The 13,111-nt window shown below is 54.8% G+C and overlaps 1 protein-coding gene across 12 annotated transcripts in view; it reads left to right on the forward strand.

Annotated features, from left to right (window-relative positions):
- Positions 1-13,111, forward strand: part of SVIL (supervillin) — a 204,028-nt gene that overhangs the window by 32,526 nt on the left and 158,391 nt on the right. For all 12 annotated transcript variants that reach the window (XM_089311867.1, XM_089311865.1, XM_051821617.3 and 9 more), the window contains exon 2: positions 1,003-1,109. The gene's annotated coding sequence lies outside the window, so the exon portion shown is untranslated. The remainder of the gene's footprint in view (positions 1-1,002; positions 1,110-13,111) is intronic.

The raw sequence follows: 13,111 nt of genomic DNA on the forward strand, positions 1-13,111 counted from the left end.
GTTCAGCCCTCCCCCCCTCCCCTTGCCACTGGGGATCTGAGCTGTGCCGAGCTGTGCCGAGCTGCGCATCTTTCAGTCCGTAAGCCCTTGGTCTCTACTGTAAACAGGAAGAAACAAGCTAAGGCAGAGGGCCTGGCTGGGAGGAGCTGGCAAAGGAGCAAAGGAAAATTGTGAGAGCATTGCCGTTTGTACTTGCCAGGCGGGGCGAATCCCATCCTGGGAGCCTGGCGTTCCGCGGCGAAGGAAGCAGGAGGCAGGGCCCTGGCGGGGAGCGGGCTCCCCCTGGCACCTGGGGCTGCTGGAACATCCCCCCACCCCCACCCAGAGTGTGGTCACCTGGGGAGGCTGTGATCTTTGATCCCAAAGGTGCGTGGGTCAGAGCCGCAGTCTGGGCCAGGGCACAAAGCAGTCCTCCGTCCCCAGGAGCCGATGTGGCCACAAAGGGAATCAGCTAATGCCACATCATGAAAAGTCATGGCCCTTAGCGTTTGTATTCGAGATCCTGGAAGTCTTCACTGTGCTCTTGGGGGAGCATCATTGCACATAATTTTTTTTCCCCCTCCCAAGCAATCAGATTGGGTTCCTCTCACCCAGCTAAAGTCGGCAGCTACCCCTTCTTCCTGGGAAATGGCACAGCTTGCCCTGCAGCTGTGGGGGAGCAATGGGCAATGTTTGCTTCATGGAGCTTGGCACGCAGAGCCGAGGGGCTGAGGGGGCCAGGCAGGGAGCCCCGTGAGCTTGGCTGCTCACTAGGATGTCCCAGGCGAAGCCATGGTATAGTGGATTTTAGGGCTGATTTTCATGACCAAGTAGCGGGGTTGGGGTGTGGGGAGGGGGAGGCATTCTAGAAATGGTGCCTGGACTTTGGATTCCTCCACACTAGGTCACAGGCGAAGGAAGCAGGGGTATGGATAAGGCACAAGGGAGCTTACGCTCAGCCCAGCTCCTTCTGCCCATGTACTCGGTGTATGTGTGATAATTTTGTGAACTCTTCTCCCCCAGACTCTTCCAGCTGCATCAGAGACGGATTATTTCCTAACACCGTCGGGGAGAGGCCCACGCGGGATGGTGAATTCTCTCTGAGTCTCCCTCCACTAGCGGAACAGAAGGTAATCATTGTTGAATTCCGAATGTGTTTGCGCGGCCGTGTGGAGGTCAGCTACAGTAGCAGCCAACAAAAGACCGAGGGTTTGGGATATTTTCTCTTACAAAAATATAACTGGAATCCTTCCAATTTCCTTAAGTGTGGTATTTCTTAAAAACACAAAACGTAGCATCTTCTTTTTTTAAGATTTATTTGAGAGGCAGAGTTACAGAGAGAGAGAGAAGAGTCTTCCATCCACTGGTTCACTCCCCAAATGGCCACAATGGCTGGAGCTGTGCCGATCCGAAGCCAGGAGCCAGGAGCTTCTTCCGGGTCTCCCACGCAGTGTGCAGGTGCCCAAGTCCTTGGGCCACCTTCTACTGCTTTCCCAGGCCATCGGCAGGGAGCTGGATCAGAACTGTAGCAGCTGGAACTTGAACCAGCACACATATGGGCTGCTGGTGCCGCAGGGGGAGACTTAACCTGCTACGCCACAGCGCCGGCCTCACCTATTCTTGTTAAATAAACTTTCATGAGGTGGGCATCTGCCTAGTCCCTAAGACGCAGGCTGGGTCACCTCCATCCCATGTCAAGAGTGCCTGGCTTTAGTGCCCCGCTCTGTCCCTGACTCCAGCTTCCTGCTAATGCTGACCCTGGTGGGCAGTGGCAAGGGCTCCAGTAGCTGGGTTATGACACCTGCATCAGAGACCTGGGTGGAGCTCCAGTTTCTGCTGTCAGCCCCCAGCTGTGGTGGCATCTGGGGGGGGGGGGTTCAACCAGCAGATGGGAGCTGTCTCTCTCTGAAACAGACAAGTGAATAAAACTCAGCTTCCACAGGTGGGTGTACCTCCCACAGGGGGTTACCTGCCTAGGTGGCTGACTCCATCTCTTCTCTGTCATCCCCTGGCATGTCTGTCGTGTCCCTCTGGGTGGTGTCCACATTTAGAGAGAAGGTGGAACAGTTGTGGAATGACAGCTACATGTGGGGACTCATTTATTTGCACTACCCACAAACTAATGAACCTCAATAACCAGTGCCCCGCCCCCACCTGGCTCCAGCTCACGGAAGCCCCCAGACTGCTGATGGTGCCACCTCCCCAAGGCCAGTTCTCTCCTTGGCTGGGTGCTGCCCAGGACGGAGCCGCCCACCTGGGCTCCCTCAGCTTTTCCTCTGCTTCCCTAGGCGCTCACCCAAAGCTGAACCCACTCTTGGTGCACCGTGGGGCCCCAGCAGGATGTCTTCCCAAGTCTGGGCACCATGTGTGTCCTGGGGACACTCACAGTTCCTGTTTTCCATTTCTCAGAACGTATCGCTCTCTTTTGCTCCTGTTCCTTAAGTGGCTTTGCCTGGTGATTGGATTTAAAAGAAAAGAAACTGTATTGGGGCCAGCATAGCAGGTAAAGCCTGCAATGCCGGCATCCCGTGTGGGTGCCGGTTCAAGTCCCGGCTGCTCCTCTTCTGCTGTGGCCTGGGAAAGCAGTAGAGGATGGTCCAAGTGCTTGGGCCCCTGCACCTGCATGGGAGACCCAAGGGAGGCTCCTGGTTCCTGGTTTCAGATCAGCTCAGCTCCGGCCAATGTGGCCAATTGGGGAGTGAACCAGTGGATGGAAGACTTCTTTCTCTCTCTCTCTGCCTCTCCTTCTCTCTGTGTGTAACTCTGACTTTCAAATAAGTAAATAAATCTTTTTTTTTTTTTAAAGAAACCGTATTTGGGGCCTGGTGTTGTGGCGTAGCAGGTGAAGCCGCCAGTTGCAATGCCGGCATCCCGTATGGATGCTGGTTTCAATGCCGGCTGCTCCACTTCTAATCCAGCTCCCTGATGGTGCAGCTGGGAAAGCAGCAGAAGGTGGCCCAAGTACCTGAGCGCCCGCCTCCCATGCGGGAGACCCAGCCCTGGCCACCTGCTGCCATCTTGAGGCGTGAACCATCAGGTGGAACATCTCCCCCTTTCTCTGTAGCTATAGCTCTGACTTTCAAATACACAAAATCTTAAAAAAAAAAAAAAAAAACTCATTTATTTATAAATAAATTTTTAAAATATTTATTCGTTTATTTGAAAGATGGAGTGAAAGAGAGAAGGAGATCAGAGAGTGAAATATTTCATCTACATATTTACTCCCCATATGACCTGGTCCAGACCAAAGCCAGGAGCCTGGAGCTCCATCCATGTCTCCCACGTGGGTTGCAGGGACCCGAAGCTTTTGGGCCATCCTCTACTGCCTTCCCAGGCGTACCAACAGGGAGCTGGATTAGAAGTGGAGCAGCTGGGGGCTGGCGCCACGGCTCACTAGGCTCACTAGGCTAATCTTCCGCCTTGCGGCGCCGGCACACCGGGTTCTAGTCCCGGTCGGGGCGCCGGATTCTGTCCCGGTTGCCCCTTTTCCAGTCCAGCTCTCTGCTGTGGCTCGGGAGTGCAGTGGAGGATGGCCCAAGTGCTTGGGCCTGCACCTACATGGGAGACCAGGAGAAGCACCTGGCTCCTGGCTTCAGATCAGCGCAGTGCGCCGGCCGCAGCAGCCATTGGAGGGTGAACCAACAGTAAAGGAAGACCTTTCTCTCTGTCTCTCTCTCTCCCTGTCCACTCTGCCTGTCAAAAAAAAAAAAAAAAAAAAAAAAAAAAAAGAAGAAGTGGAGCATCTGGGACTCAAACTGGCACTGTGATATGGGACACTGGCATTGTAGGTGGCAGCTTAGCTGACTATGCCACAACACCAGCCCCAAGGAAACATATATTTTAAGAAGATATTTTTTTCAAATTTATTTGAAAGGCAGAGGACAGAGACAGAGAGCTGCCATCCGTTGGTTCATTCTTCAAATGCGTGCAGCTTAGTCCAGGTCTGTGTGGGTGGCCGGAGCCATCACCTGCCGGGCAGGGTGCGTTTTAGCAGGAAGCTGCCGTGGGAAGCAGAGCCAGGACTGGAATCTCAGCGCCCTGATACAGGATGCGGGCATCCTACACAGAATCAGGCTGCTGCTCCAAATGCCTGCCCTGGGGTGACGTTTGTGAAACCCTGTTTCCCGAATGGCTCAGAGCCAGGGTGACTCCGTGCACCTGCTGCACCTCCCGGCATGGTGCAGCTCAGCGGGCTCATCGGGGCGGCCAGAGGAGCAGTGAGCGTGTGAGTGAGCAGGGGGAGCGAGCGTGCAGACTGCGTCCAGTCTGCCTGGAGTGCGGGTGTGTGCTCTGCTAGGCTGGGAGGGAGAAGTCACCGGGAGTTGATTATAAACCTGACTGTTAGGAGGCTGTGAGCGTAACCTTTGAACCCCGCTGCTCTGCTACCCTTGAACTCTGGTGTCAGTCTCCCACGCCCAGCCTCCACAGAGCACTCTGGGTGCTGGCAGGAGACAGTCACTAAGCAGTCACTAAGCAGACGCTAAGCAGTGCCCAGGGCCCGAGCGCCCTGTGGCTGTCCCTGTGGTGTCACCCACTTGAGTCTGCCGAAGTGCATGTGAGGGTCACCAGCCTCTCTGACGCCAAGAAGAATCTTCTCTTTCTTTTTAAAATAAACCTGCATTTTATTTATTTATTTTTAAAGATGTATTTATTTATTTGAAAGTCAGAGTTACACAGACAGAGAACGAGAGGCAGAGAGAGAGGTCTTCCATCTGCTGGTTCACTCCCCAGATGGCCACAATGGCCGGAGCTGTGCCAAACCAGGAGCTTCTTTCGGGTCTCCCACACAGGTGCAGGGGCCCAAGGACTTGGGCCATCTTCTACTGCTTTTCCAGGAATAGCAGAGAGTTAAATCAGAAGTGGAGTAGCCGGGACTCGAACTGCTGCCTATATGGGATGCCCGCACTGCAGGTGGCAGCTTTACCCACCATGCCACAGTGCAGGTCCCAACATAAACCTACATTTTAAAACTCCATTGGTCTAGAAGCTTTTTACTCATTGATTTACTTGAAAGGCAGAGAGAGAGAGGGAAGGGAAGAGACAGAGTGAGAGAGCTCTTCCATTTGCTGCTCCCCCCCCCCCCCCGATGCCTACAACAGCCAGCAACTCCATCCAGGTCCCCCATGTAGGTGGCAGGGACCCAAGCACTTGGGCCATCATCTGCTGCCTTCCCAGGTGCACCAGCAGGAAGCTGGATCAGGAGCAGAGGAGCCGGGACCCAAACAGGCATTCAGATATGGGATGCTGGGGTCCTAAAAAGCTAACCACGCCCCCGCGACCCCCTGCTGCACACCCCTGCCCCTTCTTGCTCAGTGTCACTGTCCTGGGTTTGTGCCCTTGGTGTGGCTTCTTCTGTCAGTTGTGTGTGGATCCTTGGAGTGCACGCTGCAGGGGGAGGAGGTTTGCTGTTGGTTTGCTGCTTCGTGCCAGGCGCCACTGAGGCAGGGTCTGGTGCCCTGCACGCTTCTACCTAAGGAGGTAGCAGGGACCGTGGTCGCGCTCAGCCTGTCTGCCGCTCCGGGCAGCCGAGCTTCTCACCAACGAGATGTGAGCAGGAGCGGAAGCTGGGAGCCAGCACCTGTGTCCTGGCCAGCGCCCTTCCCCTTGCCGTGTGCACCAGTCCCTCAGGGTCGCCAAGGGTGTGGGGCTGGGGAGCATCCGTCGTCACAACCCGGCATCCCCTGCGGTCAGGCGGCAGAGGAAGTGCGTGGTGAGTCATGTAGGGGCAGAATGCATGCCCTGAGCTGGGCTGACAGGGGCTCTCGGCTTCCCTCCCTCATGCCTGCCTCCGTGGTAATGAATGGGTGAGACGGGGAGCCCACAGCACACCTATGTGACCTGATAGCATCTAACAGTCGGTGCCCTGAGGGGAGGGCTCTGGTTTCTGGCTTCCCTTCCCGGGAGAGCCTCAGGCCAAGGCAGACATCCCCGCAACCTCTCTCCTGAGCGCCTTTAGCAGGAAAGGATATTTCAGTTGCCTTCTCATCAGCGGATAAATCGTTTCAGATGATCATTGATGAAGCCGTGAATTGATCCTTCTCCTCCTCCTCCTCCTCCTCCACGCCTGCCCCTCCCTCCCACGCCCTCCCGTCTTCAGCAGTGGCTGTGGCTTTGCAGGTCAGGCGTGGGTGGCCAGAGCCTCCCCGCTGGCCACACAAAGTGCTGTGTCACGTGGCTGCCGCCCACCCACCTGCCTTGCCTCTGCCACCGCCCTGAACTCTGTCACCCTTCTCACATGCATCCTGCACACCTCTTCCAGCAGGAGTCTTTGGCTCCGTGCCCGGGGCTCAAATCCAGCCTCAAGCCCAGCACGGAGCGGGGTCTGTCTGCTGGAGGTTCCTGTCCTCTGACCCCCACCTGCGTATGACGACACTAGTCACGAGCCTTGGGATCAGCTTTCTGCAAATACCAGGCTCGGGCTGCACCTCGGGGCCTTAACCGCTGCTGCTCCTGCCTCTCCTCTTGACTGACTACCAGGATGCCATTCAGGTGCCTCTGCCCGAGAAGCGAGAGTAGGGTCAGGTGCACCTGTCGTACGGAATACATGGGGTGGACAAAACTCCCATGAGGGGACTTAAAAAAATCTCTGGGAAAAAATGGGGTAGAAAAGGCAAGTTGGTGCAAAAGCAGAAATTGAAATCCATGCATAATTTTTTCCCCACAACACGCATTTCCCTTGAACTTCTGGAGATCCGTCATAGGCCAGCACCTGCCAGCCTGTTTGTTTGCAAGGCTGCTGGTCTCAGCGACGGGTGGGGCTGGATCCCGGCCTCCAGCGTCACCCCAGATGTTTTCCAAAGTGGCTGTTGCTGTGCTTTTTTTTTGTCACTTTGCTCCCAAAACGTTTCGTAAAGAAAACCCCTCCCCGCCGAGCATGGGGACACAGAGTGTGCAGAAGGAAGTTCCCTCTGCGGCTTCAGCCGTGGTTTCCATGGCTCTTTTCACCTCACAGGGCCCCTCTGTGCGCGTTTAACCCTGCAGGGGAGCAGCCTTGGCCTTGCTGTGCAGCCAGGCTGCAAGAAAACCAATGCTGGGAGCCGTCTGTGCTCTCGGCTGAGGTTAGCACAGGGCATCCTCTTGCCCGAGGGGAGGAGGAAGAGTCCCTCCCAGCTCACACAGCGAGGAAGAGGAAGGCACCGGGGCCTCCACAGGCGTCTTCCAGCGCCACTTCCCTCTCAGGACAAGCACCGCTTCCTCGCGCTTACTGCTAGTTTGCCGCGATGCCTGCGGGGCCGTCTTCCTCCAGCATCTTCACCTCCTACGATGTCCAACCCACGCAGGAGATTCTCACCCCGCTGGGCAGTCCCTGGCCCCGCTGCTGGCGTCTGAGGGCAGCCAGGCTGCTTGGCCCTTGGGCGTCTTCCTGGGTGAGTGTGCTGGCGTGCTGGGCTCTGTGCGGCGAAGGCATGGCCCGAAGGTGCAGTGGGTGCGAGGAAGAGCCTCAGACCTGGGACAGCTCCAGCAGCCTGCTCCCGAGTGCAGGAAGCAGTGCCCGCGTGCGAGGACCATTGTTTACTCACTCCCTCTGACAGTCAGCAGCTGATGCGACTGTGTCCTGGGTGTCCCCAGGAGTGGCCCTGCCAATGCCCAGAGCTGGGCCAGGCCTGGAAGCCCGATCGGGGAGTGGGAGGGAGCGTGTCTTGCTGGCCTCTGTGTTCTGGGCAGGGGGTGGCAGCTGGGCTGAGGGCAGAGAGGAAGGAGGAGACTGGAGAGGGAGGACATGGGGCAGCTGGGACACTCACCTGGGCCTTGAGTCTCTAGTGAGATTTTCCACCAGTCACTGTGAAATAGCAGCTACTGACCAGGGTGCTCATAGCCCCCTGCTGTGAAGCGCTGTTGACACTGGTGCTGCCTGGCCCAGAGAGCAGGTGCGTTCCCCTGACCTGGGAGAGCTCATTGTGTTACAGAGCCACTTGCTCCGTAGAGGTGTTGAAGATCATGACCACCACCACTGCCGTCTCCACGTGCCAGTCAGGAGACAGAGCTGCAGAAATCCACCCCGTGCGTGTGGCCAAATGGGTGCTAGGTCCGAGACCTGCACCCGCTGAAACATAGGCCTCTGATGTCCCGTGCCAACATCCAGGGCCGAGCTCCAAGGGCCAGCTGTCCCGGCCCCTGAGGCAGTAGCACAGGGCCCAGGCTGACCTCTCTGACCCCGCTGGGCTCAGCCAAGCCCTGGGGGAAGCTTGCCACAGACCGTTATCCAGAGTACGCCTGCAGAAACTCCTTGTGCAGTCCCGGAAACACATTAGGCTCAAAGACCCCTCTCGGAGCTGCCTGCCGTGGGCGTGAGCTCGGGGCATTGACTTTCTGTGGTTAGCAAATTAAACGGCCTCTGCTCTCAAGGGGTTTACACCACACCCACCCGCCCATCTATCCTTTGAGCTTAAAAACAGAAGAAGGATACATCGGTGGATACATCGGTCACGGGGGCACAGGACAGAAAACCACAAGTCTTAGTGCAACACTTGGGCAAGAGGGCGCTGTCACTCATGAGGATGGACAAGGGGAGGGAAGGGCTTGGAAGCTGGATGGTTGGGAGAAAAATCGTAGGCTTTCATGCTCAGAGCTGTTGAGGGCAAGAATCTGACGTGGCAGGTGGAGGAGCAGAGGCACTACCTGCAGAGGCCCCATGAGCAGGATCCACTCCTTGCGGGGGGCAGCACTGGCTTCTGGGAATCGTGGTGTTCCAGGGGTCCCCGGGGTCACGCGTGTGTCCTGGGCTCGTTGGCTTGACTTTGCGGTGTGAGGTAGGGAGAAGCAAACGTGTGCCCATCTGAACCGCTGGACGCACGAGGCTTCCAGGAGCTTCCCCAGAGCCTGCAGAAGGAATGCGACTCCTCCAACACTGAGTTTCAGCCCAGTGAGACGCATTTCACGCTTCTAACCTCTAGAACGACAAGATAATAATTTTGTATGTGTTTTTAAAAGACTTAATTATTTGATTGAAAGACAAAGGGACAGAAAGAGAAAGGGGAGAGAGAGAGAGAGAGAGAGAGAGAGTAAACCATCTGTTGGTTTACTCCCCAAATGCCCACTACAGCCGGCACTGGGCCAGGCTGAAGCCAAGAGCTCCATCCAGGTCTTCCATGTGGGTGGCAGGGACCCCAAGTCCTTGGGCCACCTATTTGCTGCTTCCCTGATGCATTTTCAGGAAGCTGGATCAGAAGTGGAGCAACCTGGATAGAAACCAGGCACTGTGGTATGGGACGGGAGTGTGTCGAGTGGCGGTTTCACCCAGCGAGGCCCAGAACCCACTCCGAGTTTGTGTTACTGTAAGCCACCAAGTTTGTAGTCATTCGTCCCAGCAAGCTGCAGTAAACTCTCCAGTATGGTAGATAATGTGATGGGAAATTCATGGAATATAAATGACTTGAAGGTCTTGATTTGACAAGATCTCCTGAGATTTTCCTAAGGTGATTTATGTTGCGAGAGTGAGGGCAGGAACTGTATTTCTTTGCTCTTGTATCCTGGCTGCCAAATGAATGAATCTGTTTTAACTAAATCCATGAGAAAACAAAACAGCTGCCATTGCAAATCCATTATGTATGCTAAAATGGCTGACTATTATTAGAAATGTGGAATTCAGGCCCAAGTTCTAGGCCAAGAGTGTCAGTTTTTGCTTTGTCATTCAAAAATGAGAGGCGTGGGGCCTGCATTGTGGCACGGAGGGTTAAACCACCGCTTGCAATGCCAACAACCCATACCAGAGCACGGGTTCCAGTCCCAGCTGCCCAGCTCTTCATCCAGCTTCCTGCTAATGCATCCAGGAATACAGCAGACAATGGTCAAGAACCTGGGTCCCTGCTGCCCACATGGGAGCCCTGGATGGAGTTTCTGGCTGCAGGCTTTGGTCTAGCCCCAGCCATTGTGGCTGTTCAGGGAGTGAACCAGTGGATAGAAGATCTCTCCTTCTGTCTCTCTCTACTCTCTCTCTCTCTCTCTGGCCTCTTAAATACATTTTTAAAAAATTAAAAAGAAATGGCATTGTCCCCAGAGGAACCCTCGCTCTAGATGGGAAGAAAGACAGGTACATAGTTGATGAGGATGTGGAACCGCATTGTTAAATAATTTAGGATGCCAAGATGAGGGAACTCGTAGCTCTGCAGAGAAAATGTGGCAGAGGAGGGAAATGTTTGAACCAAATCCCGAAAGACCAGGAGGCGCTTGGCAGTGTGCTGATCGCCTGCTGAATACCAGGCACCGTGCTGTATGCTCCTGTGCCAGCCGATGTAGACCCTGAGGCACTGATACTGTGCAGAGCCACCTGGAGTGACAGTAACAATCATTGTCTCGGTAGCCGCTGGCTTCAAAGCTGTGGAGCAGAGACTGGCAAATTCTTTTTGTGTGTGTGTCAAGGGCCTGATAGTAAACGTTTCAGGCTCCATGGGCCGAGCAGGCTCTCTCCTGCATTCATTCAGTTCTGTTGTTGTAGCGTGATGACCATAGATAGTACTGAAACGAATCAGCCTGGTTGTGTTCCAATAAAACTTTATTGACAAAAGTCAGCAGCGAGCTAGATCTGACCCTTTAGGCTGTGGGTTGCCGACCCCTGTCCTGGGACAGAGTTAGAGCCATTGTAACTTGAAAACAACCATGGGTACTATGGTTATGAATCATCCTGGCTGGGTTCCAATAAAACTTTATCGACAAAAGTCAGCCGCGAGCTAGGTCTGGCCCCTTGGGCTGTGGGTTGCCGACCTCCTCGTTTCCCGGGTGTGTTGGTGGCTGCTAAGAGTTTCAGACTGTGTTAGAGAACCTCACAGAGAAATGGCAGCGGACAGGATTAATAATGGAAATTCAGGCTGACCCAAATTCCCAGGATCTCACATCCTCACAGTTAATATTTAACAGGCCTCCGAGGACCCAGATCTGATACATCTTTAGGTCATTATGAAGGAGGCCAAAGAGAAAGCCACACTAATCCAGTCTTGGCAGAGTGTTTGACATTGCCTGGCTCGTGTGTGTGTGTTAACCCCGACATTTCTTAAGAAATGAGAAGAGAGATGATCTGTCGCGAGCCGTAGGGAAGAAATAAAGCCGATAGCTGAAGAGATGGCCTGGGTGAAGCTGAGAGGACAAAGCCCCGGGAAAAGACAGAAACAGCTGCTTGGTGTAAGCAGGAGGCAGCGCGCTCAGATGAGACAGGAGAATGCGTTTGGACGTCGGGGAGATCTGTCTTTAGTTGCTGATGTGTGGGGAAAAGTCCCTGGCTTCAGAGATTTGAGAGAGGAATCCCGCAGAGCAGAGAAGCGAGTTTGCAAACGAATGAACGGATCTTTCCAGTGGCGTTGATCTGAGAATGAAGGTTTGCAGGAAAACAAACACCTGGAGAACCGTTCAAAGGACCTCGAAGTGCTGCTCAAGGCCAGACCGGGAAGATGTTCCAGTCTCCAAGGCTGGCCCTGCGTGACGAGAAGATGTTCAAGTCTCTTTTTGGCTGGCGACGGACAGATGAGAGAGTGGGATTACTTTGGGGAATGAATTTGTTTTTAGGAAAACTTTGCAAAAAAAAAAAAAAAAAATGAAAAGCAGATGAGGTTTATTAAGGAGGTTTCTAGTCTGCACGGTCCCAGCTGGACTGAAATGTTTTCTCTGCAGTAGGAACCAAGGAAAAGTGGTGTCGCAGGCGCCCAGTCTCATGTCCCCGGGGGGTGTTTCAGTCTGGTTCCCCATTGCTTTGAGATTTGAGTTGGGTAGGGGGTGGGATGGAAACTGGGGGAGTGGAGAGCTTCCTGGAAGAAGTACATGGCAGCAGGCTGCAGTTACTCCAATCAAAACAATTTAAGCGTCTCCTTGTGTTCTGAATCCTGGACCCGGATCTCGCCTCGGATGGAGCAGACGTGGTTTGGGAACACAGACAGCATTCCGCAGGGTGGAAGCGCCGTCTGCTGGCCCTTCTGCCGCTGGCCTCCCTCTGATGGACAGCCGTCAGTCTGGGTCCAGGGTGCACCTGCCCTGTGCTGTTCGTGGCCCCTTTTCTCGGTGAGATGCAGCTCCAGCAAACTCACGTAGCTTCCTCAGCCTGGAAGTCAATTTTAGGGATGCTGAAGAATATGATCGGCAGGTGGACGAATGCTTTGATATGGATTTTGCCAAACACACTGTGTTTACATTAAAGGCTTGAACGTGCAAACCGATAAAGATTCTTAATCATTTTGCTCCTCGTGTCCATTGGACAAAGCTTTTTATTTTTTTTTTACCATGGAAATATGGAAAAAATGTCTCCCTGCTGCCATCTTTCTGTTTTAGCAAAGAAAGGGTTTAAGTCCAGGAAACCTTCAAAGCGTCGTTGGTATATTGTGTAAAGCTAAGAAGCTTGTCCCCTGAGAAGTATGGTTTCTCGCAGGGATCCTGGGTGAGATCAGTGGCCTGCTTTGGAGGGCCGCGTCGCCAGATTAACATCTAAAGTGGTTCCGAGTCAGCCATTTCCATTGCAAAACTCGGCAAGTCTTTCAAGTTCAGGGCTCTCTGGGTCTTCACTGTGTCTGAAATCACACTGTTGACTCCGTCATCGCAGCACGATCCACGAGAGCCATTTGCAGCCACGCCGATGGCCGCTGCTGCTCCAGCTGACTCTGCCATCTCCGTCGACGGCACCCCCAGCTCCCCACTGCCCAGTCTGGCCGCTCCCACCACGCTCCACCTCCACCCAGGCCCGGGGCCACCATGTCTGGCCAGCTGCTGGCCAGCTCCCTCCTTCCACTTGTCCAGCTCCCCGTGCACATGTCCCCCAGAGCCAGCCTTGCTCACTGCCTTTGCAACACAATCCCAATCGTGGCCTTGCCTTGGGGCTGCCCAACAGGGGCTTCCGGTAACTGTTCCGATAACACCTCACACCCTGCAGGTTGCACGCCAGCCCCCTTCCCCTGTGTATCCAGTGCGCCAGGGCTGTCGGAGACACCAAGCCACTTCCTGTACATTCCAGGCCCCTCAGTCTCCTCTTACCCTGCTTTCCCCTCGCCGCTCTGATGAGCTGACCCTGGTCTGCCTGTCGGTCTGCTCCCTGATTGATAGCCGCGTCATGTGCACCTGCCAGACATGCGCGGCCTGAGGCAGACTCCTTGCAGCCCCGGTGCCCGGAGCAGCACTCAGCCCAGGAGCATTCCGGCCTGCTGGGGCAGGGAGAGGC

This window comes from Oryctolagus cuniculus, chromosome 13 (assembly GCF_051225735.1).
Source record: "Oryctolagus cuniculus isolate XC-2025 breed Fujian yellow rabbit chromosome 13, ASM5122573v1, whole genome shotgun sequence".
Lineage (NCBI taxonomy): Eukaryota > Metazoa > Chordata > Mammalia > Lagomorpha > Leporidae > Oryctolagus > Oryctolagus cuniculus.